The sequence below is a fragment of the Sarcophilus harrisii genome, chromosome 1 (genome assembly GCF_902635505.1).
Source record: "Sarcophilus harrisii chromosome 1, mSarHar1.11, whole genome shotgun sequence".
NCBI lineage: Eukaryota > Metazoa > Chordata > Mammalia > Dasyuromorphia > Dasyuridae > Sarcophilus > Sarcophilus harrisii.
The window spans coordinates 46,732,515-46,754,396 of NC_045426.1; the positions used below are offsets into that span (position 1 = coordinate 46,732,515).

Here is a 21,882-nt window from a genome sequence, read left to right on the forward strand (position 1 = left end):
GACAGACAGAGACAGAGAGAGAGAGAAAAGAGAGAGAGAGAGAGAGACCGAGAGAGATATCACATTTCAAAATGATATGATGCAGAATGTAATAGAGAAAAAGGAGCAATAGAGAGTAGCTAACCTAGGAGAAAGCATCAATTCAACTGATATAATTGGGAAAGAGTTTATGGAGGAAGCAGTATTTTTTCTTAACCCTAAAATGAGAAATATTTTCATAACAATTAAAGGGTAGTATATTCCAGGTATGAAGCATAGCTTGTTCCAAACCATAAAAGTAGGAGGGAGCAGGGAAAGATTCATGGATAGCTGAGTCTAAATTGATTGAAATATAGAGTACAAGAAAGATAGTCATATAAAATAAATCTGGGTAAAGAAGTTCTAGTCATATAAGAGAGGTCTTTAAATGCCAGAATAAGAGACTTTTTTATCCTATAGTCATCAGGAAGCCAATGAATGGTTTTAGGGCAGCTGTGTGATGCAATGGAAAGAGCATTAGGACTCCAGTCAGGAAAATTGGAGTTCAAATACAGTCTCTGACTCTTACTAGGTATGTAAACCAGGGCAAGTACCTTAAACTCTGTCCCTCCATATCTTCACGTATAAAATGGAGATGATAACCTCTATCTCTCAGGGCTGTTATGATAGTGAAATGAGACACCATAAGTAAAGCACTTTGACAACTTTAAAACACTATATAAATATTACCTAATAACAGGAAAGTGACATGTCCTAGTCATCCCTGAGCACTGGGATGGCTATTTTGACATCTATGAAAGCTATGGACCAGAGAATAGGAAACCTGAGACCATGAGACATTTAGGATATGACTACAATAGACACCTTGGAAGATTTTGATGGGAGTGTAGCAAATCAGACATATGTAAGAGATATTCTAGAGAATCAACAGGACTTGACAACTGATCAGACATTGTTGGTGACACAAAGGGAAGAACCACTAACTCTGATATTGCCACTACATTTATAGGACCTCAGATTGCAATCAATAGAAAAAGAGAAATATTGGAGTGGGGTATTAGGAATCAAGTGATGTGGTTTGTTCACATCTGTGAAGATACACACAGCCACACACACACACACACATATATGTGTGTGTGTGTTTTATATATATATATATATATATATATATATATATATATGGTATTTTGTTTTTGTTTTTCTGTTGTGTGATATTTGTCTTTTTTTCTGAATAAGGATAACAATTGACAGTTCCTCACTGCACACAGTCCATCCTCATGCAGAATTCTAAATTTATGATCCAGTAGTATGATTTGTGGTTCATTTTACTAGAAGGGACCTTTAAAATCAATTAATTCAGCTACTTTTACAGTTAGTAAACACCAGAATCAGGATTAGAACGCAAGTTGTCTTGTCTATAAATATGGAGTTCTTTCTATCTTTCCACATTGTATGTTTATATCTGATAACTTGGATATTAGACAATATCATGGTGTATATGGTTACTAATTATAATACTATCAAAAGATGATGGTGTTTTCTTTGTTTGGACAGAAAATATGCTGCTGATGAAGTATGGATTCTTTTCAGTTGCTAAGAGAGAAATGATTCCAAATGTAGTTAAGATTAGGAGAAAAGAAATGTTATGAATAATTTACCTTTTATGTCTCAGAATGATTCTTCTTTGAGTTACACCTGTTGCCTTGTCAAAATAGATGCTGATTAGCTAACAGCAACAGACTTTGAAAATAATTGTGCTGTGAAACACAAGTTCTAGTCTGAAGGGAACTGGAAGAGCTTATTTGACTCATCCCTTTGTCTTTTCAGGAAGGTAATTAAATCATACTCGACAGAAAAGCATCTTCTACATTTGAATATTTCAAAGAATAGGGATTTTGTAATCTTCCTTCATGACCTAGGTCAGTCTCCCTTATCTTATCCATGTTATGGAATTATTCCAGATACTCTGTAGTGGGTGTGCTCATTCCTTCATGATTATTAAATTCAGAGATTTACATGAGGAAAAAATGAGAAGTGATATAAGCAATCTGGGTTTGCATGACATGAAAACATTTGGTCCATTCTGTAAATTCAGTGAAATTAGTTGTTTAGTGATATCTACGTGTTTGACAACAAAAGTACATTTTAAACTAGATTAACTGCATGTTTGCATATCATGTAGCCATGGTCTCTGACAAATAAATACTAATCAAAGGCTTATTGAATTTGAAGATGGGGCTCTATCAGAGCCATAACTAGCAGAGGATAAGGCTTATGGGGATAGGGAAATGGAGATGGGAAGGAAATATTCTTCCTACTTGGGTGATCATTGTGCCTGTATTAGTGTATTATTTTTTCCACACCACCATGTGACATAACCAGTACTCCTCAGGTCTTGTCATTGTTGTGCCTTTTTCCCAGGCTAGCATCCTCCTTCAAAGATCATGGAGGCAAGACATATAATTTTCCCAAGGTTACTAACTCTATTGCTAAAATGTATTCTGTACACCCCTCATCTCGGTTGTTGCTGCCCTAAGTGATAAGATTTCTGTTTCTACTATAACCAAAAGGCTATCAAACTGTGTATACCCTTTGATCCAGCAATGTTTCTACTAGGCTTGTTTCCCAAAGAGATCATAAAAAAGGAAAAAGAACCCAGAAGTTTGTAGCATGTTTGTAGTAGCCCTTTTTTGTAGTGAGAAGAAACTAGAAACTGAGTGGATGCCCATCAGTTGGACAATGGCTGAATAAATTATGGTATATGAATGTTATGGAATATTATTGTTCTATAATAAACAATCAGCAGGATGATTTTAGAGAGGTCTGGAGAGACTTACATAAATTAATGCTAAGTGAACTGAGCAGAACCAGGAGATCATTGTACACGGGCAACAACAAGCTTATAAGAGGATCAATTCTGATGGACGTGGCTCTTTTCAATAATGAGATGATTCAGGACAGTTCCAATGGTCTTGTGATGAAGAATCATCCACCCAGAGAGAGGACTGTGAAAACTGAGTGTGGATTGCAAAATGGTGTTTTCACTCTTTTTGTTGTTTTTGCTTGCATTTTGTTTTCTTTCTCATTTTTTTTTCCTTTTTGATCTGATTTTTCTTTTGTAGTATGATAATTGTAGAAATCAGTACAGATGAATTGCACATGTTTAACATATATTGTATTACTTGCTATCTATGGGAGGGAGTGAAGGGAAGGGGGGAAATTTTGAACACAAGGTTTCCCAGGATCAGTGTTGAAAAATTATTCATATGTTTTGAAAATAAAAAACTTTAATTAAAAAAAGAATTCTGGTTCTAGCTCTAAGTTCCTTTATTTTTAATTAGTCAAGCAAAAGTTTCCTTAAAGGAATTAGACTAATGTAATATCAGAACTGAGAAGATTATTAATGACTCATTTATATATTTTATAATTCAAATCATTGAAATGCAAAGAAGTCATCTGCATAGTGCCATAAATGGGACTAGATACCAATCATCTAGATTCTCATCCATTACTCCTTAGATCACATGATATTCCCACTTGCTACAAGGAAGTTAGGATGCAGAATAAATTGCAGGGAAGAATTAACAAAAAGCGAAAAATAATATTGAGGTCCAGAACAGGGACCAAAGTGTTCTTGAAAATAATATTGATATGAAGAAAAAGGAAATCATAAAATATGATAAAGAAAAAATGACAGTAATCAAATTTTAAGTAATTGGGGGATATTTGGAGAAATACATAGTAGATTCATACTTCAATACTTTTGTTCTTGAGAAACTTGAACATGGGTATCCAATGCAAGGTCATGGATTTTTCTGAATCCCATAAGCTTATTTGATCATAATCATATCGATTTTAAAATAGTATATTTTATCATTTAAAAACTAGCTTGGATTCAATAAATATGTTTTATGAAAATCTAATGCAATATTTTTTTCAAGGTGATATTTGGCTCATTAGTCAGTGTGATTTTATATCTATGTCCTTGACTAAATTATCCTCTCACTAGGCCTCAGTTTTCTCATCTTAAAATGAAGAAATTGAACTTGTTAATGCCAAGTTTTTTTTTTTTTTTCCTGGCCTAAATATTCTGCTATTCTAATCCTGGTAAGGGGTAGGGGGTGACTCATTTCTAAGGACATAAGGAGGTTCTGTAGCATCACCTCTCATTGCCTGAAGTTAGGCATGTTATTGTTTAGTGGTTTCAGCTGTGTCTGACTTTGCTTAATCCTAGGGGTGGTCTTGGCAAAGATGCTGGAGAGTTTTGCCATTTCTCTTTCTAACTCATTTTACAGATAAGGATACTGAGGCAGATAGTGACTTGTGCAGATTCACACCACTAGTAAACAACTGAGGCCAGATTTGAACTTGGGTTTTCTTGTCTGACACATTATCCACTTTAAACCTTAATAGGTAAGAAAAAGATGTGGACTAGAATAGTGAGGTTCAGTAACTGGCTGAGCAGCAGACCCAAAGAGTACGCATTAATGGAACAACTTCATTGTGCAAGGAGTCTAGCAGAGTGCCTTCAGCATTCTGTTCAGCTCTCAATTACTTGACAACAGGCTTAGCTGTTAGTGTGAGCCAGAACACTTAGTGTATGTGCAAATGGGGGCAAAGCTGGAAGGGACAGTTAACGCATTTGTTAATAGAATCACAATGCATGTGTGTGTGTGTGTGTGTGTGTGTGAGAACTGTAAGATCTATCTATGCACATACATGCACAGACACAGATATATGATACTTAATAAGCAAACTATATATAAATATGCATATATATATACATAGTGCATCCTATTTATGTATGTATACATGCATTGCCATGCAGATATATACACATATAATTATTTATTGATATAATATGGAACATATTTTTCATATGTAAAAATTATGTTTCCCTCTCAAGACTATAAGTTCCTTAATGGCAGGGACTTTATTATTCTTTTAGGTCCTTCATAGCTCCTAACACATAACGAGTTCATTGCTATTGCCTACAGTAATATATCTAGGTCAGCCAGGTGGTAGAGTGGAGTGCTAGGCCTGGAGTTCTGAAAATCCAAGTTCAAATCTGGATTCAGATACAAACTGTGCAAATTATTTTAACCTCTGTTTGGCTCAGTTTCCTAATCTGTAAAATGGGAATAATAATAGCATTCTTCCTCTTCCTGAGTTGTTATGAAAATCTAATGAGATAATATTTGTAAAGCACTCAGTATAATGACTGGTCCATAGTAGGCACTATATAAAATTTTACTATTTATTACTACTACTACTAATAACAGTATCAGAATTGAAGGTTCCCTATGCTTACTCATCTTCTGCTCTAAGAACTACTATGTTATATAGTACTACTTCTACTTTATTCATACTACTTCAACCACTAAATACTTCAGTGATTATCTTAATTTTTTTTTTACCTTATAGTAGAAAATTTGTGGGGTTTTCTTTTTTTAGTTAATTTAACTTATTGTTTCATTTATTATTAAGCTCTACATTTAGTAGGTTTTATTAAACTATTACAAACACCGCATTCACATTTTAACAATGCAGATAAAGACAAACGTTGAATAAAAGTTACTTATCTGAGATAAAAAAAAGGATTCAAAGCTCACCATGGTGATTGTACGCTAGGTGACAGCATGATACAATGAAAAGATCACTAGATTTGGAGTCAAAAGGACCTAGATTCAAATCCCAGGCATGCTTGCTACTACCTGTATCATTTTTAGCAAGTTCCTTAAGTTTCCAGAGCCTATTTTCTTATCTGTAATAAGAAATGATTGATATCTAAGGTAGCTTCCATCTCCTACGGTGGAAGTATTCCTTCTTAGAATCCTCTTCTAGATTCAGCTGAGATGTTCCCTCATTGTGAAAATTTTTGTTATTTTTCTATTCACAGAAACAATTGCTCAATACTTGTTCATATTATCTTGAAGCTTTATTGTTTCATGTACATAACTTATTCTTCCCCAACTAAATTGTAAATTTTTGGGGTTAGAGTGAGCAGAGATAATTTCTCCTTTGTTTTTGTTTTTTTTTTTTTTTATTTTCTCCTGCATCTAACAAAGTTCTTTGGGTGTGTGTTAGGCCCTTAATAAGTGTGTTCAGTTCACATTGTAACCCTGATAACCAGTAAAATAAGCATTGTTAAAAGTTCTGCTATTTCTTGTAGCATCATTATCTTGAGATTAGAGACAATTTCATTTTTTTTTTCATCCCCAGTGCTCAGTAGAGTGAGGAGCTTAACAAATCCTTGCTTATTAACTTTTCTAAAAGCCAAGTCTGAGGTTCATGTTTGGTTTGAAAGAGCAAGAACACTTAGCTTATGTGATCTTGTAATCCTTTTTCATGTACCACCAGAAGAAGAAGGTGGATGAATAAACATAGATGCCCAGATAATTTGAGGCTATCTCTGGGTCATTCAGGTATCCTATCTGGAAGATCCTTTGTGATGTACTATGTGTAAGCAAAAGTACTCATGTAGTCAGGAACCTTTTGCTTGAATCACACCCAAAGGTTGAGAAATCTTGCATGCTAATGCTGGTCCCTATGGAGTCACAAACCCATAGAACTTGTGAGTGTAAAGAGTTCTCAGAAGTCTTGATGATTCTAGCATTTCAATATAAAGATGATGTAAGTTTCAGCAGATATGTAGCATCTGATTCATATAGTTTTGTACCTCTAGGAAATGGTACATGAGAAGATACTTCACCACACTGAGCAGAACTAGAGCCAGATTCAGTGTTCGTACTAGTGAGTGTATCTGTATCAGCCTAAAAAAGCATTAAAATATATTCCTTGAGTGATATATCTGACTGCAGTGAACATCTAGAATATGAAGAAAAGTAGGTGCATAAAATTTCTGTTTGATCACAATTCAGTTGTAAAACAAGCGTAGCTATTCTACTTACTGGCTGTGGGACCTAGGCAAGACAGTTCTCCTAGCTCACCCTCTTCAAGAAATGTAGAAACAATCCAATCTCTTCTCCCTATCTTGCAGGATCCTTGAAAGATATAATTTACTTAAAAATTCTTGATGGGTTAGTGTTTGTGATAGATACATGTTCCTGTGATCTGCACATCAGAAGAAATATAAGGTTGGTGGGCTTCTTGAAATCAGGAATCTGGAGCTACAATATAGAAAAAGTCCATACAGAGTGTCCATTCTAGGTTAAAGCTCTCAGATTATGGGATCTTGGGAATAAAGGGATACTGGATATCTGAAGTATTGGAAATTGACTCTGGTCAGATAAATAAAACAGGTTAAAACTTCCATATGATCAGTAATAGAAATAGCCAATATATTCCTAGTCCCAGCCAAAAAAAGAAGGGTGCAAAAAAGATTCTTAATGGGAAAATAAAGCACTTCTTGGAGATAAGAATAATATTCCACGATGAGAAATCACTCTGATGATGTAGAGAGTAGCCCATCTATATTTTCCCACCCTAATAGAGCCCTAGAACTAGAGGTAACAGGGTTATTGGAGGCCATGTAATCCAAATCCTTTACTCTACATTTAAGGAATCAAAAGTCTGTAGAGGTTAATTGAACTCTCCAAGATCCCACAGAAATTAGTCATTAGAAGGCTTTTCCCCCCAGGCCTTCCCATTGCAGAGCTCTGTTCTACATTGCCAAGCTGTTTCTTATTGTTCAATTCATATCCCATACATTTGTCAGATGAGTTTCACCAGACATGAAGGTGACCTTCCAAACCCAATATCATTGCAAATAATTTTCAGTCAAAAATGATAATGGAACAAGCCCAAGGAGCTGGTTTTATAGACAGGAAGATATGCGTTCAAATTTATCTTGCAACACTCAATAGTTCTATGAACAGAGACAAATAATTTAGCCTGAGTCCTAATCAACTTTCTAAGCGTTTTAAATTATAGAATGATTTTGTTCCTCACTGGAAACTCATGGTACTATCAGGAAACCAAGTAGGTATGAGAACCCTTAAAGAGAATTCTGTTCTTCCACCATGCACCCAGGGGAAACAAAATGAAAAGATGACAAGGTTACACAAGGAATTGTTTTCTAAGGAAGTAACATGCATGCAACATCCTGAATTCAAGACAAATTCTATTCAATCTTCACATATCTTCTGTAGTTGTTTTCATAAAGGGGAGGTTTTCAAAGTGATAAAAATAAGATCATTTAAGAGGTAATAAGAGTGGGTTCAAAATCATGACCGTTAGAGTTCACAGAGTGATAGAATATTGAGGGAAGTATATATAGAGTTAAAAATACTATGGTTTGGATCACAGCTTTGACACTGTGTGACCTTGGACAAAATAGTTAATTCCTTGAGGCTTTATTTAGGTCCCTTCTCTATAAAATGGAAAAAGATGACTTGTAAGGTCCTTCCAGCTCTAAATCTGCATTCTTGGAGACTTTGGATCCTCTATGCCCATGAATCAATGGCACAGAGACCTATATTACCAACTTGGAAGTTTCCCTAAGAGCTTCAAAATTATTCCATGAGATTTTAGTATAGAAAATTTTAGCATCATTTAACTGATAAAGTAACTAAGGCCCAGAGAGGTGAAGGGATTTGTCCCACAGAATACATAGTAGAAGAAGAATCTCGGGATTCAAATCACTTAATTCTAAGTCCAATTTATTTCCATAGCAATGGTTTCAAGAATTAGAAATGTTAGGGGTTTTGGTAATTGTATAGAATGCAAACTTCTTCAAGGAAGGAACTATTTCTGTCTTTGCATCCAACATATCTGATACTATTTTAGATGTCTGGGGATACTTAATACTTGAATAGATTGATGTCAGTGGCAGAGTTTTGTCTTGAAAGATTCTGCCAAGAAGAAATAAATGAGGTTGAATTGTCCAGTATTTAGTGCCTTTATTTTTAGGATCAAAATTTTGTAATTTGTGGTATGCAAATAATGCCTGTTCTTTCTAATTTCTTTTTAAGAGCATAATGCAATGAATCATAAGATTTTGGAAGAATAAACAGAACCTATTTAAATCAGATGATCTATTAAGGGGCAGGAATAATAATTTACTAAACCATTAGGAAAACTGAAAGAGTTTGTATTTTCTGTATTGGTAGGATATGCTAAACTTTTTTTTTTCTCTGACAAGCATTGAAGGATAATACTTCCTAATAATAATAATTATAATAAACAATTAACTTTTCATAGCACTTATTATGTGCCTGTTACTATCTGATACCTTATCAAATTATTTCATTTGATCCTTACAACAGCCATGTAAAATAAGCACTATTGTCATCCTTATTTGGCAGATAAGGAACGTGAGGCAAAGGTTAAGTAACTGCCCAAAAAGGAGTTGCCCTATATTCTCTCAATAGGAACTGAGAACTCCAAGAGTAGCATGAGAGATAAAAGGGAATAAGAATCTCTAAAGAGTTTTCTTTTATTCTTTCCATTAAAATCAGATAAGGAGAGTTTGGAGGAGATGTTGGGCAAAAGAGACCTCCTTATCCAATAAAAGTGGTGAGAGATTCAAAGATTCATGATTCAAAGATCATGAAGAAGACATGATAAAAATGGAAGGATGGAGATGTCAGTAGTAATTGCCACTATAAGTTGTTTGAGCTTTTCAGAAGATTGGAGCTAAAAGAGTAAGGAATTTCTTACAGACTCTATCAGAGGTATAAAAGAATTGGTAAAACATAGCTTTTCCAAATGACATTCTATAAAACAATAGTCTTTTCAAATTTTCTTCCTTTCCCATCCATTCTCAAAGCATTCAAGTTATTTCTACTGGCTAGAAGATATTTAGCACTTAATAAATGCTTCCCCCCATTTATTCATTCTTCTTCCTATCCTGGGGAGGAAACAAAGTTATAGAACAAACATTTATTAAGTATCAAAAACATACCAGACACTATACCAAGCTCTGTGTATAGTAAGACAAGTAAAAGACAATCCCTACTTTCAATAAATTCACAGTCTAATGGGGTAGAGAAAATGTAAACAAGCAAGATATATACAGGATAGGCTCAAGATGATCAGCAGAGGTGGGGCACTAGCATTAAGGAAATGAAGAAAAGATTCTTGGGATTTTATTTGGGAATGGAAGGAATCCAGGAATTCTAGGTGCTAGAGAAGAGGAGAGAGAACATTGCAGGTATGTGGGACAGTTAGTGAAAAATACTCAAAATCATGAGGTGAAATATCTTTTCCAAGAGGTTGCAAAAAAGCCAGTGTTACTAGAACTCTCACTACGGAGTAGAGATTAACAGATAAAAAGACTGGAAAGATCGGTAGAGGGGGCCAGGTTATGAAGAGTTTTGAATGCCAAACCAAGAATTTCTTATTTGATCCTAGAAATAATGGAAGCCATTGAAGTTCATTCAATAGGGTGTGTGTGTGTGTGTGTGTGTGTGTGTGTGTGTGTGTGTGTGTGTGTGTGTGTATAAAAGATTGAGAGAAAAAAAGACAGAGACAGAGACTTGGTCAAATATATACTTTAGGAAGACAAAATTTGAAATCTGAAATATCTGTAATGTGGATCTTTTAAGGAAGGAAAAGCAATTAAAGGGCTGTTGCAACAATGTATGCATGAGTGAAAGGGGCCTTCACCTATTTTGTCAGTAGTCTCAGAGGAGAGATGTATTGGTTATAGATTGCATGTGTGAAGTAAGAGACAGTGAACAATTAAGATGAACAACTAAGTTGTGAACCTGGATGACTGGGAGAGTGTGGTATTCTCAACAATACTAGGGGAATAGGTAGAAATGAGGAGTTATAGTGGAAGATAATGAGGTCAGTTTTGGACATTTTGAGTTTAAGATGCTTATAGTACATACAATCTGAAAACCCAAAGAGGCAATTGGAGATATGAGACTCAAGGTCAACAGAGAGGTTGGGGCTATGTAAGTAGATTTGAAAATCATTTGTAAAGTCTGGAATAGCAAAAGATCAAGAATTTCAAAGGAATTGATGGAAAAAATCAAAAGAAGGTGACTTACCTGTACAAGATATACAACTCTATTATAAAGTGGCAGTCATCAAAACCATTTGATAATGGCTAGGGGATAAAGGAGTAGACCAGTGAAATAGGTTAGATTGACAAGACACAATAGTCAATGAGCATAGTAATGTAGTGTTTGATAAACCTAAAGCCTCCAGCTTCTGGAATAAGAACTCACTATTTGACAAAAATTGCTGGGAAAACCTGATAATAGTATGGCAGAAATTAATCATTGACCAACATCTGATACTCTGTATCAAGATAAGGTCATAATAGGTTGATGATTTAAAGACAAAGGGTGATACTATAAGCAAATTAGAAGAACAAAGGATGGTCTGCTCATATATATATGGAGAAGGGAAAAATTTATGGCCAAGAAGAACTAGAGAACATTATGGAAAGCAAAATGGATAATTTTGATTACATTAAATTAAAAAAAAAAACGTTTTGTACAAATGAAACCAATGTAGCCAAGTTTAGAAGAGAATCAAAAATCTGGGAAAACTTTTTTACATGCAGTGTTTCTGACAAAGGCCTCATTTCTAAAATATATAGAAAATTTACTCAAATTTATTAGAAGCCATTCTTTAATTGATACATGGTCAAAGGATATGAACAGGCAATTTTCAGATGAAGAAATTAAAGCCATTTCTAGTCATATGAAAAAATGTTCTAAATCGCTATTGACTAGAGAAGTGCAAGTTAAGACAACTCTAAGGTACCACTTCATATTTCACAGATTGACTAAGATGACAGGAAAAAATAATGATAAATGTTGGAGGGAATGTGGGAAAACTGAGACACTAATGTATTTTTGGTGAAGTTGTGAATTGATCCAAATAGTATGGAAAGCAATTTGGAACTATGTCCAAAGGACTATAAAAATGTGCACACCCTTTGATCTAGCAATGTCACTACTGGGACTGTAGGACAAAGATCATAAAAGAGAAAAAGACACACATGTACAAAAATTTTTATCCATCTTTTATGTAGTAGCAAGGGACTGTAAATTGTTTGGATGCTCGCCAATTGGGGAATGGTTGAATAAGTTATGGTATATGAAGCTAATGGAAGATTATTGTTCTATAAGAAATGATGAGCAGATTAATTTCAGAAAAACCTGGAAAAACTTACATGTCCTATTGCTGAGTGAAGTGAGCAGAACCAGGAGATCATTGTGCACCATGACAACAAGATTATGTAATGATCAATTGTTATGTTCTTGGCTCTTTTCAATAGTGCATGGTTTCAATGCAATTCCAACAGATTCATGATGGAAAGAGCCATCTGCCTCTAGAGAAAGAACTATAAGAACAAATGTGAATCAAAGCATTATATTTCCACCCTTTGTTTTTGTTTGCTTGCTTTTTCTTTCTTGTGTTTTTTCCCCTTTTGATCTGATTTTTCTTGCAAAAGATGTTGAATATGGAAATGTTTTTACAAGAACTGCACATGTTTAATCTATATCAGATTGTGTTATGGGAGCCACCTACTAGTGGCTGCTAGGAATCTAATTTTGACCTGCAAAATAAATCTCTTCATTTGAGAGGATGATGACAACATGGAGAGTGAAAGATAGTTGCAATCTCTAACCTCTCTCCTCTTCCCTCTTGCCTCCAATTTATTTCATTTCCAATCCACAAGCAACAACTGCATCAGTAAAGGCTGCTTTGCAATTCCTTCAAGTGTATTATGATTCACAGCTGTGGGGGGTTTTCAGAGAACTAACCTGTGCCTTCACACTTAGAGTTAGAACTTAACAATTCCCCATTTTTTGTTTTATGGGAACACAATTATTTTTCCCCAACAGCATGGTCAGTAAATTTGTCTAATATTGAGAAATTGCTGTTATCTGAGTCTTCATGCTGAGGAATGCAAATGGCACTATTGAAGTCTTTTCCATCCTAATCATCCAGATGATTGCAGTGTGAGATGCTTTAACAGGTATTAAATATTGTGAGATGTCATGGAGGCAAACTTTCTGACAAACAGAAGAGGACTGTAGTTAGAACAGGCATTTTTCATAAGTCTCCCATCAGTCTCCTGGTTCATCCCTTTGATGTATTGATTCATGACTGAAAAAGTCTTACCAGGTCTCTCTCTCTCCCTTTCCTTCCCCACGAGTTACCAAAGGAATTCTCCTGGGAAGATCTTACTCACCAACAGCTCTCAAGTGCTGCTGTTTCTTTATTTCTTTTATTTCTTGAGTTCCTGTTCAGATGTCATTTATCATGAGAGCAACCTGCTAGTGGCTGCTGGGGATCTAATTCTGAATAATAGAATAGATCCCTTCATGTGAGAAGATGATAATATAAGGAGACTGAGAAGCAGTTGCAGTCTCCGACCTCTCTTCTCTTTCCTCTTGCATCCAATTTATTTCATTCCCAATTCACAAGCAACATCTGCTTCAGTAAAGGCTGAGTTGCAATTCCCTCAAGTGTGTTATGATTCACAGCTGTGGAGGTTTTCAGAGAATTGACCTGCCCCTTCACACTTAGGCATAGTCCTTAATAAGATTGCTTGCTACCTAGGGGAGAAGAGAGGGAAGGAATGAGCAAGAAATTTTTGTAACACAAGGCTTTGCAAAGGTGAATGTTGAAAATGATTTTCATGTATTGGAAAAATAAAAAGCTATTATAAAAAGAAAATCATTGCTATAGAGTTGACAAATGAATCCATGAGGGATGATAAAATCATCAGGAGAAATAGTATATAGGGAGAAAAGAAGAGGACCCTCAACAGAGTTGTGAAGGATACTTAGACATGACTTGGATAAGATTCAGTAGAAATGAGAGAGAAGGAACAATTAGACCTGTAGGAGAAAAACTAGTAGCAAGAGGGTAACAAGAACTTAGAGAAAAGAGACTTTTAAGAAGAGGAGTATCAGCTGTGTTAGAGGTTGCAGACTGATCAAAGGGATAAAGAGTGGCAATTAGACTTGGCACTTAGGAGATCATTGATACATTTGAAGGGGATACTTTTCATTGAATGAAGTAGTCAGAAGCCAACCTATAGAAAGTTAATAAGAGAATGAATGGACAGGAATTGAAGCCATTACTTGTAGATAACTTTCCTGAGTAGTTTCTCTATAAAAAAGGCAAAAAGATATGAGATGTTAGTTAGTATGGATAGACAGAACAAGTGACAGGTTTTTGAGGATGGGATTGAAAGAAGACATATTTGTAGGCAATAGGGAAGCAGTCAGTAGGTAGGAAAAGATTAAAAATAGGTGAGTGGGGTTGATAGAGGGGGAAGTCTACTGAAGTAGGTAATAGACTACTTAAAATACACAATGAAAATCCTAATGACACCATTTGATAATGAAACTTTCTACATACTTTCTATATACTTGTTTGTATTTTGCTATTAAATGATTGTTTTCAGAAATATTAGACGCTATATTAACATTTCTAAGCACTATCATTCATAATGAAGTTTACTGTTAACAGTGGAAAGAGTGTTCTGTACCATATGACCTGGACAGTATCTCCCAATTTTAAATCTATAATCTAAGGAGATTTTTGTGGTCCCTTCCAGCAATTAGATATAATCCTACAATTCTACCTAGCTCATTCATGGTGCTCGTGTTTCATATCTAGGATGCCAGACACTCAAATTAAGAGAACATCTTCCAGACTACTCTCTAAAATTATTCAGCATGAATTTTTTTTCTTCTTTTATATCTGTGGAAATCATAATGTTCTTCTATTAAGCATACTGTGCTTTTGAAGTTAGGAAATGAAGTTACACAATTTTAGAACCCTAAGATACCTTTGAGATGATTTAGTTCACCACAACTCCCTATACATAATACTTTCCCTCTCTTTTACCAAATCTACTTAGAATGTTCTATGTGAGCTGATTTATTGCTATTCTAGTTTTCTTTATTCAATGAATGGGACTTGAAGAGTACCTGTAGAGATTAGGAAACTATCTAGGGCAATGTATTTAAAATTAGTCTAAGCAGAAAAGGAAATGCTTAAATTTTCCCCAAGACTCATTCCTTCAACTTGTCATATGCTTTGGCTCACCTAATAGAATCTCTTAAAAGAGTAAGTGTGTTTTAATGAGCTCAGAAATTAAAATCATTCCATTATTACTTTGAAAGACAAAGGTGTCGTGAGCATTTTATGTCTTTAGGTAGTACAGTATGTCGGATTTAATAGCTTGCTGAAGAGGCTTGGGCTTGGTCGCTTGAGAATTCCATAGAGTGGCATTTTTATGGAGACACTACCCTAAGGATCTTAATTGTCTGTGAAATCTGTCTCACATCAGACCTTTTCATTGTCTGTATGGCCTAATTTGCACCAATCAATTTAATTCTGAACAGTCCAGTTGCTGAGTTATGTTGGCTGATGATATGTAATTTCTTCCTTTTTAAAATTCAGATTACCCAAATTATGGATCAAGTTTTCTAATTTTTTTCCTTTATTGAAAATAGAATGTGTTCTATTTGAAGAATCAGAATGCTCTTTCCCAACTAATGATAGGTTTGAATTTATAAAGGAATAATTAGTTTTATTTATACCGATTAGAGAATTAAGGAAGGGAAATGATGGTGTTGCTTTCTACCTAATTGTAAGCAAGTGTAGTTATATGGTTCTGTATTGAATTATAGTTTTGATATACTTTGTTAATATATTGCCTCAATTAAAGTAAATATAGGAAGACATACAAAAGTAAGAGGGGCTGGAATGAACATGAAAGCAAGCTACTATTAGTCATTTTGAACCCAATCTATTCGTTGACTTCAGAACATTTCTAAACACTTATAGACCTTATGTTAGGAAAGAAGGTGGGTCAGAAAGTTGATCTTCTAGGATTAAAGTGTACAAACATTTTCATTAGGGATTCTTTCTAAAAGTTTAACATCTAGTGTTCTTTAATAAATTCAGTTCAATTCAATAGGCATTTATTAAGTACCAAATGTTAGAGATACAGATAAGAAAAACAGAGATAGTTTCAGCCCTCAGAGAGCTTACAAATTTAGGGAGGAAGACAACATAGAGAAGGAATCATGAGAGGGAAGGGGGTACCCCTCAAAACCACTCGAGTATAACACAAAGGTTTCTCCCAATATATTGGGGGCCTTTGTCATGTTCCCTCAACATTACATAGAAATCAATGGAGGAAGGAAACTTCATCTGTTATCCCTCACTTATGCCCTTCTGATTTTGTTTCCAGATAATAAATGTCTTTCTTTAATGACCATAAAAACACTAGTTTCTCTGGCATAATTCCCTGACAGCCTAAGGGTCATTCAATATAACATATATAATTATTTGAACTTGTGAATTTTTTAATACACAAAAAATGCAAATTTATTAGAAGTTCCTTATTAGGCACCTAAATTTTGTTCTAGAATAGGGGGCTAGTAAACTATGGCCAAGGCAAAAAAATCTATTTTACATCCTGTTTTTGTATAGACCAGAAAACTAAGGATGTTAAATATGGAAACTCGTTTTGGCTTGTACAGCTTGAAAAAACCCTCAAAACTCAGGCAGTGGGCAGATTTGGCTCACTTTGCCAGCTCTCTGCTCTAGAGCAAAGAAAGTAACAGTTTGGAAGAGGGTTGCTTAAAGACATTTGCTTATGTGAAGTCAGGGCTAAAGATCCTCCTACTGATTCTTCAAAACCATTTAGGACTTTAAAAGATTCATTTAATATTCAAAACTGTAAATTGGATCTAGAAATGATGTAGCATAAATAACCAAAAACATGTACTTATTTCCTTGCTAAATAGACTTATCTTCTGCCTTAACTTTCTCTGAAATTATTTAGAATGTTGTTTTCGATACTATGTTTTTTGCTTCAATTATATATAAAGATATAGATTTAATTCTTTCCATTGGCATTTGCTTTAAATAAAGAACTACCCCATTGCCAGCTAATATTCACAAAGGGCTTGGCACTGTGTTTTTATATGTTCTTAATTTTTTTATGCCTAACTTATTTTTAAAATAGTTTTTTGATGTATAAATGTTTTCTCTCCTTACGATGCCCCTACTAAAAATATTAAATAAAAACTTGTAATTAATATGCATAATTAAGCAGAGAGAATTTTCAAAATGTCATGTCTAAATTATATTTATAGCTATCTTTATCTGTCTATGTATCTATATATCTTTCTGTCTATCCATCTAATTGTGTACACAGTATCCATCACTTTTTTGTCATGAGGCAGGTAGCATGGTTCATCAAATCATTATTATGATTGGTAATTGTGATCAGGATTCTCAAGTGTTTCAAAATTACTTATTTTTGCATATTGTCATATTTTTTGGTCCTGCCCACCTTACTGTTAATTATTTCATAAAAGTCTGAAAATTTCTCTGAAACCCCCTTTCATCATTTCTTACAGCCCAGTACTATCCCATTATATCTATATAGCATAACTTATTCAGCCATTCCCTATCAGAAAATTATCCTCTGAGTTTCCCATTCCTTGACACTATGAAGATGTTTGTATATAGGGACCATTGTCTTCTGTCTTTCATCTTTTGAGGGGCATAGGATACTGATGGCATAACTGAGTCAATAGGTAGTAACAGTTAATAACTTTTTCAACAAACTCCAAATTCCTAATTAACTATTTTAGCCTTTTTTTTTACTTCATTTCACTTCACAGAATCATTTTTGGACTTATTGGAAAGACTTTCCTGTTCATTGATGCTAGGCTGGCATCATCCATCTTTAGTGAATTTCTTCTTCCATTTATAGTAAGTATGGTTCATAGGTGAAGCAACCTCAGAAGTTGCATATGTTTTCCAGACATAATTCTGCTTTTTTATAATTTAGATGAAACATGTGAAAATAAATGGAGAAGTGTAGGTATGTAATAGGTTAGAGATTGAAAACTTTCTAAAAGGAGCCCTACAGATTGTAGTCCTTTTGGAGGGTCAGGAAATGATTGAGGCACAAAGTAATCAATGAAAATTATATTAGTCTTAGCTTTGTGGTTTGTAAGATACTATGGAAAACATCTTTTTTGATCTTTACTAAAACAATACTGGGTATGTACAACAGACAGTAGTACCTCCCTTTTACAGATCAATAAAGGAGGTCAAATGACTTGCCTAGTGTAATGCAGCTGGTAAATTTGAAAGGCAGTATTTGAGCCCCAGCCTTTTTTCAGTTGCTAACCCATGCTTATAGAATATTAGTGAAGTTTTAGAGAAGATATTCTCTAAAGGCAATTAAAAAAGAACATAGAAAAATAGGCATGAGAGTACTAAAGACAAATTTTATAGAGACCAAGAATTAACACAAAATAATAGCACTTACTTAATAGAGTTGCTCTAAAATTCAAATGCAATAATTTTTAATGTAAAAATATCATCATCAAGAGAACTGGAAAAGACTTTAGAAATCATCTAAGCCCCTTAATTTGCAGAGAAAAAGCCAAACTAGAGAATTAAGTGACTTCTCAAGGTTATAAAAGTAAGTCTTCAAGTAAATTTTTTGAATGCAATTCTTTTGACATCCTGATGTCAAAAATGTCTTTTGATGTCTTTCTGAACTAAAATTCTTTTAACTAAATTAGTTTAACTAAAATGTTTTTAAACTAAATTGTTCACCTGTATTGCAGTTTTACCTAGCATCAATAAAGATAATGTTCTTACCATTTTAACATCATAGGATCACAGTTTTAGAATTATGAGGGCACCTTAGAGATAATCTAGTTTATTCTGATGTGATTTAGCCAAGATAATCCAGCTGGGAAGCTCTATGCACAGAGAGATAGAGAAAGAGATCTCAAATCTTCTAACTTGTCCAATATTGCCTCCTTTCTGTTCAGTTATTTGTCTGCTTCAACTGGCAAAGAGTTTAAATGGCCTGAGCTATTAGTGAGCCAGAAATTGCAAGGCCACCATTAATCAGTGCCCTGCATGAAGTCAATGGATAATTTCAATCCTGTCCTTTTCAGTTCAGTGCCCATAAAAATAAAATAAACCATACATTAAAAAGTTGGTTACAGTGGAAAATTTACTATGTGTTAGAGGTCACTTTTGGACTATTGCTTGTGGTCAGAATGGAAAAGAAAATAGAATTATTTTTAATGGTAAACAAGATTTAAAACTGCCAATCTGGCACAATCCACCAATGTAAATAAGGACATTGTATGGACATTTCCTGAATCAAGAGAAAGATACTCAATAAAGAAGAATAGTACTGGAAGCAGAAAGGGGAACTGGAACTGGTGGAAAAAAAGAGGCTACATATCCCCCATTAACTTGTAATTGTTCTGACAAGTACTTTATATTGTCAAGGAAAAGAAACAAGGTGATAGATAGATAGATAGAGATAGAGATATAGATAGATAGACATATTTATCTATCTATAACTGTATATATATACATATATATATACATATATATATATATATATATCATCTAGTTGATGATAGAATTTGAAGAATCATGGGATCGTAGTTCTAGATTTGTAAGAGACCTGAGAGGTCAACTAATGCAATTCTCTCATTTTATAGATGACAAAATTGAAGTCCAAGAAAGAAAAGAGTTACCAAGCCTTAGAGCCATAACGGACCTTAGAGGCCATCTACTCCAATCCCTTTATTTTGTTTTCAAGGAAACTGATCCCCAGAGAAGTTAACTAACTTCTATAAGGTCCTTCAATTATTAAATATCAGAGGCTGGGTTGGAACCAAGGTCTTCCGGCTTAAAAATCACTTTGCTTTTTCATGTACCGTTATATAATGGTGTGATTTTAAATGATACGTACTTAAAAGTCTTTTGCCTGTGGTCTCTTCATTCAAAATAAACAGTGGAACATAAGATGTCTAGAACTGAAAGGAGAAGAGGAAAAAATAAGAATTGCGTGGGAGAGAAGATGTGAATTGTGGGATATTGTTCCTCTCTATTGTTCTTCTCTAGCTTAGCAGTTTCCAATAATGTGAGACACTTTTAGAAGGTTGATCCCCAAGATGAATTTTCATTGAATTCATGTTTGTAATATTCTTCTGGTAATTCTTTATATTTAGAATAAAGGAATATGACACACACACACAAAGAAACAAAGAGAAACAGAAATGGAGACACAGAGAGAGAGAGATTGAGAGACACACAGAAACAGAGACGAGATAGAATAGTGCAAAAAAAAAGAAAAACCAGATGGAAAAAAACAAGCTTAATTCTTTTTATTTGGTTAGACATCTTGGATGCTAATCCAAATTCAACTTCATAGTAGGTATATGATATGGGGCAAGTCAAGGATCTGTTCTGAAATTCATTTTTCCCTCTATTAAATGAGGTTAGATAAGATGATATTCTTTTCATATTTTAAATTCTATGATATACAAAAATAATAGGCAGTATTTCACTGATGTTTTATTCAGAGCTACATCTTTAATTTATTTAATAAATTAATATAGTTTTTAAAAATGGTCTAACTCAGAACTAGAGTATATTCTGAGAGAAATTAATTCCTAAGTTACTGTATCAAAAGAACCAGCTTTGACAATGGTAAATTATTAATTCCTAAAATATAAAAAAAAATCATTGATATTTCCTGTAAATATGATTTGGCCTTTTTGTTTTCTTATGGAATTAAAAAAATACCTGTCTTTTGGGATTTTTTATAGTATTTGGTAGTATTTCTACTACCACCTACATTCATCACATGGTTCACAGAACTTTATAGCTGGCTATGGATAACATAAACTATATGAAGAGAAAATAGATTAAAGAAATATTGTTAACAAAGTATTGTCATAACATCATTGAGGAAGATATTATGGGGACTTAGAATGTTACAGGCTAGTAACATTTTGTTCAACACTTTGAACTAGAAGAATTTTGCGATGAATAGGGATGAACCAGTTTTGGCTCAAAACTTAATTCTTATGTGACTTTGGGCATGTCATTTAAACTTTACAGGGTGTTATTTTCTTCCTGATGCATGAGGAGATGACAGAACTATGGGACTATGGGAATGGTTGCCCTCTATGGTATTGTTGGCAAGCACTCTGTTAATTACTCATTTCCTTCCTTCAGTGGGTCCTCAACCAATTATTATACTCACATATTAGACCCTACAAACCCGTTTCTAAAACCAGCTCTCAAGCCTTCAATCAGGATTTCCCCCTGAATGCTTTCAGTACTTCATTCAACTCCACCAAATTTTGATTCCTAAATATTCCTAGTACTATATGTTTTATATCTTAGAACTTATGTGGTTATTTAATAAAAATGTTGTGGACTATTAGATGGTATAGATGGTGAAATAGATATTTTACTTAACTTTACTTATCTAGAATGATAAAAAGAATAAATTTATTCTGATCCATATCTAGTTGAATGCATTTTTAAAGCTTTATCAAGCTATCTACATGTAGGTACTGATACAAAGCCATCACATTCAAAATAAATGTGCAACTTATTATCACTAAATTTTTAAAATATATATATTTATATAAAGTCATTAAAGATAGAGTTGTGAAAGTGAATTTCTTTCTATAACCACATTAGTAAGTGTTTCAACTTTATTTTGGGTTGAATGACTAGGTAAATGACAGAGTATAAAAAAATTAAAAGTTTTTCTTTTAGCTAATAAGAAACTAACAAAATTTTAAGGACACAAACTGGTATGAAAGTAGTAGTTTAGGAAATTTGAACTGGTGGATCCTATGAGAGTCTTAATGCTAACACTCCTCATTTTTACCTCTTAGATGACAACTCTTGCCCTCCTCTCCTCATCTCCTTCTCTCCTTCCTCTACTACCTGAATCAAACTCAGATGCTGATCTTATTGGACACCTGTCCTGATAGTCTCACCTTCCACCAGAAGTTGCTTTTTATTCAATTATGTGTTTTACTTCTTTCATTCAGTAGCATATAAGTTACTTGAAGGTACAGACTATTTGGTTTTTGCTACTGTACCTAGTTAAGTATCTAGAATAATGATTTGCATATAGTACACACCTAA

The 21,882-nt window shown here is 34.0% G+C and overlaps 1 protein-coding gene and 1 long non-coding RNA gene across 3 annotated transcripts in view; both read left to right on the top strand.

Annotated features, from left to right (window-relative positions):
• The window catches only part of GRM7 (glutamate metabotropic receptor 7), a 1,027,380-nt gene that overhangs the window by 209,924 nt on the left and 795,574 nt on the right, over positions 1 to 21,882 (top strand). The window lies entirely within an intron of this gene.
• LOC116421746 lies at positions 5,487 to 20,335 on the top strand. Its single transcript, XR_004232250.1, has 3 exons — positions 5,487 to 6,824; positions 17,568 to 17,658; positions 19,428 to 20,335. It is a non-coding gene; the product is annotated as an uncharacterized LOC116421746 (long non-coding RNA).